The sequence below is a fragment of the Aquarana catesbeiana genome, linkage group LG03, assembly GCF_042186555.1.
Source record: "Aquarana catesbeiana isolate 2022-GZ linkage group LG03, ASM4218655v1, whole genome shotgun sequence".
Taxonomy (NCBI): domain Eukaryota; kingdom Metazoa; phylum Chordata; class Amphibia; order Anura; family Ranidae; genus Aquarana; species Aquarana catesbeiana.
The window spans coordinates 613,846,098-613,859,968 of NC_133326.1; the positions used below are offsets into that span (position 1 = coordinate 613,846,098).

Consider the following 13,871-nt stretch of genomic DNA (forward strand, 5'->3'; position numbering starts at 1 on the left):
TAAACAAATGCATACAGTAAACATTGTAATGGACATTTATATTGGTGGTTAGTGGAGAAAAGCCCTTCTCATTTGTGGTCTTCGGTGGGATAGTACTTATCTTGCAAATGTGGTTGTGGAAAAGTGTAAAGGTTCCCCTTTACAATGGTAGTCAGTAGAATGTGTTTCCCTTTACATCGCTGGTTAGTAGGTGAAGTTACCCATTATATTTGTGGGCAGTAGAAGACATTACCCATTACATTGGTGGTCAGTAGGAGAGGTTTACCTTTACGTTAGTGGGAGAGATTATCTGTTACACTGGTGCACAGTAGAGCTTCCCCTTTACAATGGTGGTCAGTAGGCAAGGTTTCCCTTTTCGTTGGTGGTGAGTATGAGAGGTTGCCCATTATATTGGTAGAAAAAGTTCCTCCTTACAATGGTGGTCAGTAGAAGAGGCTGACCTTTACACTGGTGGTCAGTAGGAGATGTTCTCCTTTACAATTGTGGTCAGTACAGAAGTTGCCCCTTTACATCTTTACTTTGGTGGTCAGTAGGAGAGGTTCTCTTTTACAATGGTGGTCAGTAAAGGAGGTACCCATTTACATGCTTACTTTGGTGGTCAGTAGGAGAGGTCCCTCTTTATATAGGTGGTTATAAGAAGAGTTTACCGATTACATTGATTGTCAGTAGGGGAGGTTCCCCTTTACATTGATGGTCAGTAGAAGAGGTTATCCATTACAATGGTGGTCAGTAGGAGAGGTTTACCTTTACATTGGGAGTCAGTAAGGAAGGTTACCAATTACATTGGTGGTCAGTAGGAGACATTCACCTTTACATTGAGGGTCAGTAGAAGATATTTAACTTTACATTGGGAATCAGTAAAGGAGGTTACCCTTAACATTGATGGTCAGTAGGAGAGGTCACCCTTTACATTGATGGTCAGTAGGAGAGGTCACCCTTTACATTGATGGTCAGTAGGAGAGGTCACCCTTTACATTGATGGTCAGTAGAAGAGGTCACCCTTTACATTGATGGTCAGTAGAAGAGGCAGCCATTTACATTGGTGTTCAGAGTAACTCACCTCACCCTTCCACCACACCCTGGTTGAGAAAGACATCTCTAGAAAAGGAAATTATATTGCACCAAGTAAAATTAGGAATAAAGGTTAAATTCTATTAAAAAATGGAAAAGTAGGAAGTTACATGCTACATGATGCCCGCATATAGTTTTCAGCACCCCTGCTCTGCCTAAATCCCAGGCCCTTGATCAGGTAAAGCGTTAGAACTTCCTGATTGTTGAAGATTGCTTGACCCCTTCCACACATTTCTACTAGCTGGTAAAGCAGTCCATCACATTAATAGTCCAGCAGAAATGCATAAGGCACAGAGCGTTCAAAGAAACCAGGAGATGCCAGAGTTTTGCCCAGTCAGAGTGGCCTGCCCTGGAATAGCAGGGGAACTAAATACTATTTGTAGGCCTGCATTTTAGATAGGTTGACAGCTATTTTTGTTAATTTTAAAGAGTAAGTCCACTTTCATTGGGCAAAAAACAACCCCCTATGGAAGATCAATGTACATTAGGGGGATTTTAAAAAACTTTGTTGCAGATTCCTACCTGTTTCTGTTCTGAAGAAATAGCTGTTTGTTTCATAATGTTCTTTGCAGACTGAATGTGAATGGGAGAGACTGGTTCAATATAGTCACCTGGTGCATTCTCAGTGTTCCCATGGGAAAAGATGCATGGTCTGCATCCCTTTAGCTGTTGGGGAGTATCTCATCAAAACTGAAATGCCTCTTGCAGGGGAGTGTAAAAGTTGACATTTCTGATAACATTTCTGGGGGCATTATGACAACGCTGTAACAGAACACATCCAGGTTATCGTATTGCAGTGAATAATTTTACAGTGCTGCAGATTAAAAACAAAGGTACGTTATAATAACATTAAATTACAACATGACTTGTGTAGCAATTGTGTATGCTATATTATTTTTTTATTTGCTATATTTTTTCTCCCTTGAACGTGGACTTTAAGCAGTCTTTAGCTGTGACGCTATTGTCTAGTAAGTCTTGCTATTGCTATTGCAGTCAACAGACATGAGTCGGTTATGCTGTTTTTGGCCAAGTGTTAGAAATCTGTTAGGCCTGCTTTAATACTTTGCAAATTGTGTTTATATAAGGCCATATTTTATTCACTTAGGCATTAAAATAATTTGTGTCAATATTACTGACTGTATACTCTAAACTGAACAGGGGGCCCTCTAGCCTTCGCTTCTTCTGCAGTATTAAATTAAATTCCGTGTAAACTCTGTCAAACATTCAGCCTCATTCAGATTGTTTGTTTGGTTTATTATTTAATACTATTATAAAATGGCTTTTTAGCATTCTTTGTTGGTTTCCCCGGCTGCTGTGTTCTTTTTGCAATATTTAAGGTTATGTCATGTTCAGATTAATGCACCTCTTGAGCATTTTTCCTAATTCTCTCTACTCTCTATACTATATAATAAAATTATCACTACACGTTAGGTATTTTTATCAGAGCATAGGAATTGTACAATCAATCAGTTTTACATCCAGCAGTAAATATAATATGATGGGAATGTATTGTGCTGCCACCCAGTGGTGTAACTTTAGCCATAGCAGCTCATGAAGCTGCTATGGGGCTAGCAACAAGGGGTGCCCGTTCCATTGCGATAAAATAATAATACAAAAGATTACTCACATTCTAAAATTATTATACTACTACTATAATTACTATTAATACTAAAATTGCCTATCTGTTATCTGCAGCTTTGTCAGTCTGCCATTAAAGGTCATTTGGTTGGCCATTGGGCTGCCTATAGTCAGTCCAATAGACAACTGAGGGAGCATAACCAGCAGGCTGACAACCTCAGTTCTAATTGTGAAGAAGTAGCTTTGTGTTGTCAGCCTGCAACAGTAAAGCCTTGTACACACGATCGGATTTTACGCTGACAAAACCTCGGACTTTTGTCTGAAGGCGTGTGCCTGGATTTTGTCTTGCATACAAACGGCAAAGAATTGTCGGTCAACAAACACAAACGTAGTGATGTACTATGTGGTTTTGCAGCTTTTTAGCGCCACCCTTTGGGCTCCTTCTGCTAACTTCGTGTTAGTAGAAGTTTGGTGAGTGTTGATTCGCACTTTTCATTTCACGCTTTTCATTTAGCGCTTTTCAGTTCACGCTTTTCATTTTGTGCTTTTCAGTTTGTTTCTGAACGGCCGTTCATCAACCAGACATGTTGCAGAATCGGAGGAGATAACGTGTTATTTATTATTGGCCTTGGAGTTATTGCTTTGACCCAAGTCCAGTCCAGCAACAGGTGGAGGAGTTCTTGGACCAGAAATTGGTTGCTTTATTAATCATGACCAATTATGTCATATGCCTTTGCTGTGGGAGCTCCAGGAGAATAATCCGGATGATTTTCGGAATTATCTCCGGATGACGGAGCCCTGCTTTCACCAACTCTTGGCATTGCTGACCCCCTATATTAAGAAGCAGGACACATGCATGAGGCTTTTATTTTATTTTTTGGTTGAATAATAATGATTTGATTTGTTATATTTTCTATATTTTTGGATGCATAGAATGCACTTTTTGGTTAAGTTCTATTGGCAGGTAGCATGTCTAATTTTATATGTTTTTTTTTTTAATACACAATAAAAAAAAATGTGGAGCCAATACTTGGCTATGTGGTTTACTTCAAATGATAGTTTGGGAGTAGGCAGTTTCATTTAAAAAAATACTATGTAAATTTAACAAGGAACAACAACATAGTTATATCTTTGATCTTAAAAAGTAAGGGATAATGGTGTTGTGGTAACCCCCCCCCCCCAAAAAAAAAAAAAAACAAGCATAATAATATTATTCTTGATATCACTAGAAAATAAAAGCCTTTTAAAATATGTTTGGCAGAACTCCATCAGTATCACCAGCAAAGCAGCTTCATTATTATCCCATTAAAGAAGAAGAGAATTGTGTGCTGCATTTCGAAATTTCATAATTTGCCGCGTCACGAATGTCAATTCTCCATTACGAATGCTAGTTTACAAGACCGACCGCTTCTGGCTCCTCCTTGCTTCCGAGAATGTGTGTGTGTACTTTGGACTTTTGTCTAACGGACTAGTGTACACACGCTCGGAAAATGTGACAACAGACATTTGCCTGCGGAAAATTTTAAAACCAGCCATCCATTTGTCCGTGGAAAATCCGACAACAATTGTCCGATGGAGCGTGCAAACGGTCAGATTTTTCGCCAACAGCCTGTCATCACACAATTCCCATCGGAAAATCCAATCGTGTGTAAGAGGCTTTAGTCCTGGGTTACGAAACTTTGCACCAGATTCACAAATGATTTGGTTTACAAAACGTATACAGTGAGACATGATGCCAAACACAATGATAAAAAGATTTAGGGTTTAGATATACTTTAAGTGGTATCACTGGGTTCTCTACAGGGGGGCACTATATGCTGCCCAGCTATTATACCAGATCCCCAGTAGTTGTAAAGAGAGGTATATTATGTGTACCCAATTCTGAACTGAAGTAGACGTGCATTATTGACCATCTACTTTAGACCAATAATAATTGGTGTATAAATAGGGTTGGTTCCTGACTGGTATTTACCAGACTTACTGGTGAAAATAGGATTGGTGTGAATGTTATCAACAGAAAAGGAATAAGCATGAAGTATAAATAAGGGTGCATTATATCTCCTGAAACTAATAGGGGTCCCATAAAAATTATTCTGTGGGCTCCTGTGGTTTCCACATATTTCCCTACCATCATCCTACAAGACAAAGGATTGAGCTACAAGCCCATGTCCAAATGTCCATGCAGAAAGAATTATCATGTTGGGGGTTCTAATCATATTTGTAATACATCCAACCACACTGCGCAAACCTTGTATAACCGGTCTTTAGGGTTGGGTGCTTGGCTAAACGGTGACGCCATTCAGATCCAAACATAGTGAAAACACAGCACTCCAAGGGAACTTCCAAGATGGCTGGTTACTGAAGTCCCGTATCAGTAGATACAGCAATATCTCAAGGGGATGCAGACCCTTTTTGAAAAATACCAACCATTGCCACAGAAGATCTGAAGAGGACCCTATGTGTCACATGACTGGCCTGAAGACATTTAGATTAGGAAAGTATAAAAAATACAACCGGGGGCTGCTGGATCTGTTGGTTCAGTAATACCATTGTAATTATTTATGGAGACATTCTTAACCTTTCATTTTGGCGGTGCTGTCTTCTAATATTATTTTATTTTATATAACATTCAAAAGGTGTAATGAAGTGAAAAAACTACCCTCCTTTAGTTAGATCCTTAGTATTAAATTAGCTAATGTTATAGCAGATACACATTTCATTTTGCAATTTGTGCAATTTCTAACAGAAAAAAATAACCGAGCGCACACTGGTATCCTGAAACGTGTAGAACTTTTAATATAAATAACATTAAAAACAAACAAGTATTGTAAGTAATGTGCATGCAAATGATTCTAATCATGAACTCTGCATTCAGCGTTTATATATATATACTTCTTGGGAGTATTTTTTCAATAATATTTTTTGGAGTATGATTTTAATGTATTTATATTATTATATATCAAAAGATGCTAATCTATTGTGTGGTTGGGTTATTTTTAAAATGTTTTTACATTTGTGAGTAGGGTTGCACAGATACCTATATCAGTATCGGTGCTGATACAGAGTATTTGCAAGTGTACTCGTATTTGAGCCCATTCAAAATAAATTCAAACCGCACTACGAAGAATCGCATGCAATTTGAACAGGAATGCGGTGCAATTACTGTCTGAATCGCAGGAGGTTTCCGGCACCGCTCCTGTGTGAACCCAGGCTTGTCATACTGTCATAGGCTTGTCATAGTGACTTCAGCCTGGACTGACACAAGAGCAGTACGGGAAATTGCATGTGATTCAGACAGGAATTGCATTTCATTCCAGTTCAAATTGCATGCGATTCTTTGCAGTGTGGTTTGAGCCCATCCATTTTGTATGGGCTCAAATTGCACAACAGAGGTATCAGCACTCAGTATCGGTGACTACCTGACCAAAAGTATCGGTACTTGTACTTGCCGATTAAAAAAATGGTATTGGTGCAACCCTATTTGTGAGTATACAGAGAGAATATATACCTATATGAATTTTTTGTGTTTGATATAAAATATTTTTTATTGTAATTTTCTATGAATTTTGAATATCATGATTACAGGCTGTTGTGCGATTACGAGTTATAAGCCTTTTTACTTACTGTCCCATAGTTATCATAAATTGTCTTTTGAAATTTGCTGCCATCTAGTGGTTATATTTGTTTTAGCATTTCTTGTCATAGATCTTTTGAACACCCTACAGGATTTTGATGATACATTAAAGTGGATGTAAACCCGAAATTTTTTTTTTTTTTTTTTTTTTTTCATATCATACTGTAGAGTATAAGATTTCCTATCATTTGAGCCCAGTCTTGCCACACAGAGTTAATCCATCTCTGAGCAATCCTCTTTTATTGTTCAGTGAGAAAAATCTTGACAAACTGAGAAAAACTTTGTCAAACCCTCCCCCTTGCTGTGAGTGACAGGTGATTTACATATCTCGTGCACTAGCCTAAGACACAGGCATTATTTTTTAATTTCCTCCCCCACTCCTTTCTTCAGCAGCTCTGCAAGGATTGGCTGTTCCACACCTCAGAATGATTTGGCATTCTGAAGTCATGTGGTTACTTTCCTGTCTTTTCACTGGATGTTAGAGATCATAGCAGAAGTTCAGTGTAAGAAATACACAGGAGAAAATGCATATTGACAAGGGGAGTGTAGAGGTGGGCGGGGAGTCTACTGACATCACGACTCCACCCACCGAGCTCCAGACAACAGACCCACCCACAGAATCTGCAGTTTTTTGGGTCTCATAACAGACAGAGGGGAGACATTTGACAGGTAAAGATACATGCAGGAGGCATGTATATCCTTATAGATAACCCCTATGGCAGTAGATTAGAAAGGATGACATTGGGTTTACATCCACTCAAGAAAAATTAGGTCATAGCTGTGAATGGAACCTGTCACAAAGCAAAATACATGCATGAGTAGCTTCCAATCAGGGGCTATGTACTAATTCTAGGGATATGAAAATAGAAGTTGTTGAGAACTATTACACATCAGTGCCAAAGAGCTATTAAGTAGTATTGGATTGAGGTAATGGTAGCTTATCTTGTTTAATTGGTATAGGTTCCCTATAACTAGTTTTGGCCTTTAAAGCAGAGTTCCACCCAAAATTGGAAGTTCCGCTTTAAGCACTCCTTACCCCCTTACATGCCACATTTGGCATGTTGTTTTTTTTGGGGGGGGGGGGGAGCAGGAACCTAGTTTTGACAGATACCTGCTCCCCCTTCCGCTCGGATCACCTAGGCCATTCAAGTGGAAGTTCTCCTCTCCCACTCCCTCCCTCCCTGCAATCTTATGGGACACATCGCAGGTCCCAGAAGATTGCCCAACCAATAGGGAGGTTCTGCGCGACTCGCGCATGCACAGCGCACACCCGGCTCTGAAGCCATAAGCTGTCACAGCAGGTGCCCTCACTTGCAATGCCGGCACCTGGGAGAGACGAGGGAGAGAGCCGAGGGTTCGGGCCGCCGCATTGTTGGATCGTGGGACAGGTGAGTGTGTGTTTATTAAAAGTCAGCAGCTACACTTTTTGTAGCTGCTGACTTTTAATAAACACAAAAACGGCTGAAACTCCACTTTACCTGCAAAGAAGCAAAGGTGAATATATGAGACTCCATTCTCACTTGTGATTAGGGTGGCCGGCAGATTCTTGCAGCTGGAATCACATGCATGTGCAAACATCTGTGGCTGCTCAGCCTGTACAAAGCAATCATAGGCTGACAGGTGCAGCGGCTGTTCGGTCATGTTGTCACGTATCCGCACATCCAGCGTTTACCTGTGATCAGAGACAGATGAATCTGCCAAAACGTGGGACAACCCAACAACAGTAAAACAACTGATACATCACACTACTTCATAAAAATTGTAGTATTACCTGTCATATCTATGGTCAAAATGTAAAATCATATACTCCGTATATTCATATATTTCAGCATTGTATTACAATTATTTCTAGCCTACTCCTATTAATCAGAATGAAATGGTATTATTTATTTAGTATAATAATATTATTTAGTATTATATTATATTATTTGTATTGCTATTACAATTCTGTTGTTATATTATGAAAGTGCATGCTATGACCATAGATTTCTTTTAAATTCACACATAAATTAATAGGACACATGTTAACATAACCAAAGTTTATCTCATTATTATTGCGAAAAAAAACCCCTCGCTATGATTTAGCACAGATCCAGGAGTCCTCTACATTTTCTAAAGAAAATTTCAACTTTCTAGCAAAGTTGATACCATGTCTGTATCTACTGTCCTCCCTCTACTGTGCCTCCCTAAAATTATTGAGACTGCCTTTGCAGATAGAAAGGTAAAGAAGGTGGAATGGTGAACCATATAGCAGCTTTTAGTAGAGCTACCATTTTGGTTATTGAGACTCCCCATCACATTGCTGGACCAAATGGGAAAAACCTAAAATGGGATGGCTGGGCATCAAATTCCTCAATTAGGTTAACATTTGCATAAGGCTTTTTGTGCACTAGCAGCTCCTAAAGTTGAGTTTAGGAGCTTTTGGCGTTTTTTTGCCAGAGCTCCTAAACTCAACTTTATAAAAGCCTATGTGTCAATGTACCACACAGGCTTTTAGCAGAGTTTAGGAGCTGCTGCGGTTAGGTGAGATTCAACCTCCCTCTCCTGAACGCAGAAAAATCACGTTCAGGGCCAGCCATGGGAAAATGCAAAACAGTGCTGCGCTTTCCCACGGTAACTGATGACCAAGTGTACATGAAGCCCAAGAGTGCCTGGATTTGTGGATTCCTGGGACACGTTAGAGGACTACTGATGCTATTAGCAATTTAAAGCTTTACAATTGTGTTGTTAAATGTGCATTTGTTTTATTAGTTGAAAGTTGGTGGGCTTTGTGTATTACTTCTAGATCTGTAAAGTACTCTAGTGTGAAACTTTGACCCTGTGCAGGAGATTCCTGGAATAAAGACCACTCACTGCTGCTCTCTCTACTTGTGTAGGGTGACTGGTCTTGTCTCCGCCCCCTCCTGTACTTTTCTACAGAGAGCCTGTAGTGGGTAAAGCCTGCTGAATCCCTCCTGCACAAACTACATGTCATTATTACTTTACAACCTATTTGGTAAAACAGCAGAGTTACAATCATCAAAGTTTAATTGAAAGCTTTAGCACCTCAGCCTAGCATATAAATCAATCAACATATCCAATATGCTTTTAACTACTGCATTTAGTAAGTGATGTCTTCTCTAGGTCAGAAGGGTGATGTGCTTAGTCATAACAATTAGAGCTGCACATCTCACATAGCCATGTGACTACCCACTCATCACTCTCTAGAACCAGAAGGATCACAGATGGAAATCAGCATTCACAACCCACTTCCAAGGACCCCTGAATCAGAATAGGGAGACACAAAATCATATTCCCATATTGCATTGTGCTATAATAACCACTTAAGGACCAAGCCTATTTCTGATACTTGTTGCTTACAAGTTAAAATCTGTGTTTTTTGCTGGAAAATTACTTAGAACCCCCAAACATTATATATATTTTTTTAGCAAAAAATCTAGAGAATAAAATGGCGGTCATTGTAATATGTCACACAGTATTTGCGCAGCGGTCTTTCAAGTGCAAATTTTCGGGAAAAAATACACCACTGAATTCTAAAAAAAAAAACATTAAAGTTAGCCCAATTTTTTTGTATATTGTGAAAGATGATGTTACGCCGAGTTAATAGATACCTAACATGTTAAAGTTTAAAATTGCGCGCACTCGTGGAATGGCGACAAACTACGATACTTAAAAATCTCCATCAGTGATGCTTTAAAAAATGTTAACGGTTACAAGTTAAAAATTACAGAGGAAGTCTTTTGCTAGAATTATTGCTTTCGCTCTGACGATCGCTGCAATACCTCACATGTGTGATTTGAACACTGTTTACATTTGCGGACGTGACCTACGTATGCGTTTTCTGTGGTGTGCGAACACGCGGGGACAGGGTGCTTTAAAATATTTTTATTTTTCTTATTCATTGTTCCTTTAGGAAAAAAAATCTGATCACTTTTATTGCTGTCACAAGGAATATAAACATCCTTTGTGATAGTAATAAGCAGTGACAGGTACTCTTTAAGGAGGGATCGGGGATCGAGAAGACCCTCGATCACTCCTTTGCACTTAAAAGTATTCAAAAGTTCAAAATCTGCATTTTGGAATACTGACGTCGCTTCCAGGTTTTTACATCAGAGACCCGATCAAAGCCGATTCTGGTTTTGTTCGGGTTTCCAGCCATCCGGTGGAGCAGCAGAAGGCGGCGGGAGGAGGGGGGAACGTCCCCTCCCGCTACTGGTGATAACAGCTGAGCGGCTGCTGAGCCGCATTGGTTGTTATCATTAGAAAGACGACCCCCAGTTCTAAAAACCAGTAGCCTGCAGCAGGCATCACCCCGGTAAAACCACTTCCTCAAAGCGATGTACAGGTTTGTCATTTCGCGGGAAATGGTTAAATGATCTCCAAAATGTGAGGCTATTGGGAACCTTGTTGTGCCACAATGAAAAGCCCAGGAGATGTCTAGAACGAGGGATGCTGCAACTAGAGATGTGCAGATGGAAAAATTAGTTTTTTCGTTTCAGATTCATTTGTTAAGTTAATCATTTTGTTTTGTCATATTCGTTATGTTAGAATCAGTTGTTTCTGGAATTTATCTCATATATTAATTGTTTCGATTTTTCAGAAGTTATTTTGGAAGATTCGGATTCCTTCGTTATGTTATGAGTCGGAGATTCTGATGAACTTACCTCCATCCAAACACAATAAGTAGGGATCGTCTTATTTCACTTTTATACCTTACTGTAGCTATTTATTGCAATGTTTCCATTACATATGTATTATGTAGTGCAATTTGTATTATTCATTGCTACACTAACTAGAATAAAAACAAATGGATCTGAATCAATTTGGAATATTCGTTATGTCGATACGTTATTTTGGATGCTCCAAATAATAACAAAAGGCCCAAACTAATGGATCCTGTCATTCCAATGAATTTGTTAATTTTGTTATCATTTATTTCAGATTTGTTGAAATTCGTTGCTATTTAAATTCGGAGATTTGGATACATCCGAATCTTCAAATAATGAAAATTTTGTCTGAATTTAGATTCATAACAAAACAGATCGCACATTCTAGGGCAAAAGTAGAGCTGGTTTCCACAGAAACTAATTATGTTAATTGTCTTACTTGTTATGGGCCAAAACGTTACTTTTGCTCCAGTTTTGATCACTTAGAGACAGGCAACCTCTCTGCTTTCTCTTTGATTTTTTTTTATCGCTATCAGAATTTTTTCCTAAGTCAAGTTGAAGAGAAAGCAGAGAGGTTGCCTGTCTCTAATGTATCAAAACTGGAGCAAAAGTGAAGTTGAGGCCCATATCAAACAAAGCAAATTACATAATAAGTTTCTGTCAATCTACTCTATGTTTACTCCAGAATTGTTAGTGCCAATAATATAACACGGTATGATATGGGCATATGAATTTGTGTCTCCCTATCCTAATCTAGTGGTCATTGAAGCTGGGTTTTAGCTGAGGGTTTCTTTCTGTGATCCTTCTGGTTCTAGGAAATGATGAGTGGGTGGTCACATGGCTATGTGAGATGTGCATCCCCCAGTTGTTACGACTGAGCACATCACCCTTCTGACCTAGAAATACAAAGACTTCATTTATTTAATGTAATTATCTAATAGAAGATAAGTGTAGCAATTCTATGATGGCTAAAATGCATTTCTGTTAACATGAAAGTTTTTTTTTCCTTTTGATATCCGTAGATCTCTACAATATCATAGAAATGTATGAGTCCAGGGCATTCTGTTATTCAGATTTTGACTTCATTATGAAAGTTTGTGTTTGTCCATCTCAGCTTCTGTTTCTCTCTAATGGTCCAGCCATGTGATGGATTGTCTCAATAACCAATTGGGACCCACTGTGGATTGGATCGGGTTGGGTTGGATTGTTTGGGTGGGCAATCCAGGCATCAACTTCATCAGGATGTTCAAATTTGTATTGCAGAATATAGGGGACTGCTGAAACTGTCGGTTAATAGCAGGCATCTCTGAGTGCCTGCTATTATGTGTGAGTAACATTCCTGCCCTATTTACTTACTGTCTTCACTAGACAGGAAGACAGGGAAAATCTCCAACAACAACAGACAGAAAAGAGGAGGGGCAGGCTAGAACCCCTGTTGTTGTCTATGACCCACTGTAGATTTTTCCTGCTTTCTGGTGAAGCCATCATGACTGTGCCGACAATGACAAGGCCTTGTCATGTGGTCCTCGCACCCAGTTTTGCAGCTGGAATGTGGCAGAACTCCATTGGGGTTGCACACTGTGCATAGTGAATCCCTAAACCCTGCACTCTGTATGCAACACAACCCCTAAACTCTGTACACAACACACCCCTAAAACCTGCACTCTATACACAGCACACCTCTGAACAGAGCACCCCTGAACTCTGTACACAGCACACTCTAGAACCCTGCATTTTGTACATAATACACCCCTGAACTCTGTACACAGCACACTCCAAAACCCTGCACTCTGTACACAGCATATTGCTAAACCCTGCATTCTGTACACAGCACACTCCTAAATCATGCACTCTGTACACAGCACTCTCCTAAACCCTGCACTCTGTACACAGCACATTCCTAAACCTTGCAGTCTGTACACAGCACACCCCTACACTCTGCACACAGCACACCCTGCACTCTGTACACAGCAAACTCCTAAACCCTGCACTCTGTACACAGCACACCCCTGAACTCTGAACAGAGCAACTCTGTACACAGCACACTCCAGAACCCTGCATTTTGTACATAATACAACCCTGAACTCTATACACAGAACACTCCTAAACCCTGCACTCTGTACACAGCACACTCCTAAACCCTGCACTCTGTACACAGCACACTCCTAAACCTTGCACTCTGTACACAGCACATTCCTAAACCTTGCACTCTGTACACAGCATACCCCTACACTCTGCACACAGCACATCCTGCACTCTGTACACAGCACACTCCTAAACCCTGCACTCTGTACACAGCATACCCCTGAACTCTGTACACAACACACCCCTACACCCTGCACTTTGCACACAGCACACCCCTGAACTCTGTACACAAAACACCCTTAAACCCTGCACACCGTACACAGCACACCATTCACTCTGTACACAGCAAACTCCTAAACCCTGCACTCTGTACATAGCACACCCCTGAACTCTGAACAGAGCACCTCTGTACACAGCACACTCCAGAACCCTGCATTTTGTACATAATACAACCCTGAACTCTATACACAGAACACTCCTAAACCCTGCACTCTGTACACAGCACACTCCTAAACCTTGCACTCTGTACACAGCACATTCCTAAACCTTGCACTCTGTACACAGCATACCCCTACACTCTGCACACAGCACATCCTGCACTCTGTACACAGCACACTCCTAAACCCTGCACTCTGTACACAGCATACCCCTGAACTCTGTACACAACACACCCCTACACCCTGCACTCTGCACACAGCACACCCCTGAACTCTGTACACAACACACCCTTAAACCCTGCACTCTGTACACAGTACACCCCTGAGCTCTGTACACAATACATCCCTACACCCTGCACTCTGTACAAAGCACACCACTAAACTCTGTACCAGCACACC

At 40.2% G+C, this 13,871-nt stretch overlaps 2 non-coding genes across 2 annotated transcripts; one reads left to right on the forward strand and one right to left on the reverse strand.

The window, feature by feature from the left end:
* Positions 1-9,405: 9,405 nt before the first annotated feature.
* LOC141135778 (small nucleolar RNA U13) lies at positions 9,406-9,502 on the reverse strand. The gene has a single exon (XR_012243632.1). It is a non-coding gene; the product is annotated as a small nucleolar RNA U13 (small nucleolar RNA).
* A 2,247-nt stretch (positions 9,503-11,749) lies between these two features.
* On the forward strand, positions 11,750-11,847 carry LOC141135779 (small nucleolar RNA U13). The gene has a single exon (XR_012243633.1). It is a non-coding gene; the product is annotated as a small nucleolar RNA U13 (small nucleolar RNA).
* Positions 11,848-13,871: the final 2,024 nt, after the last annotated feature.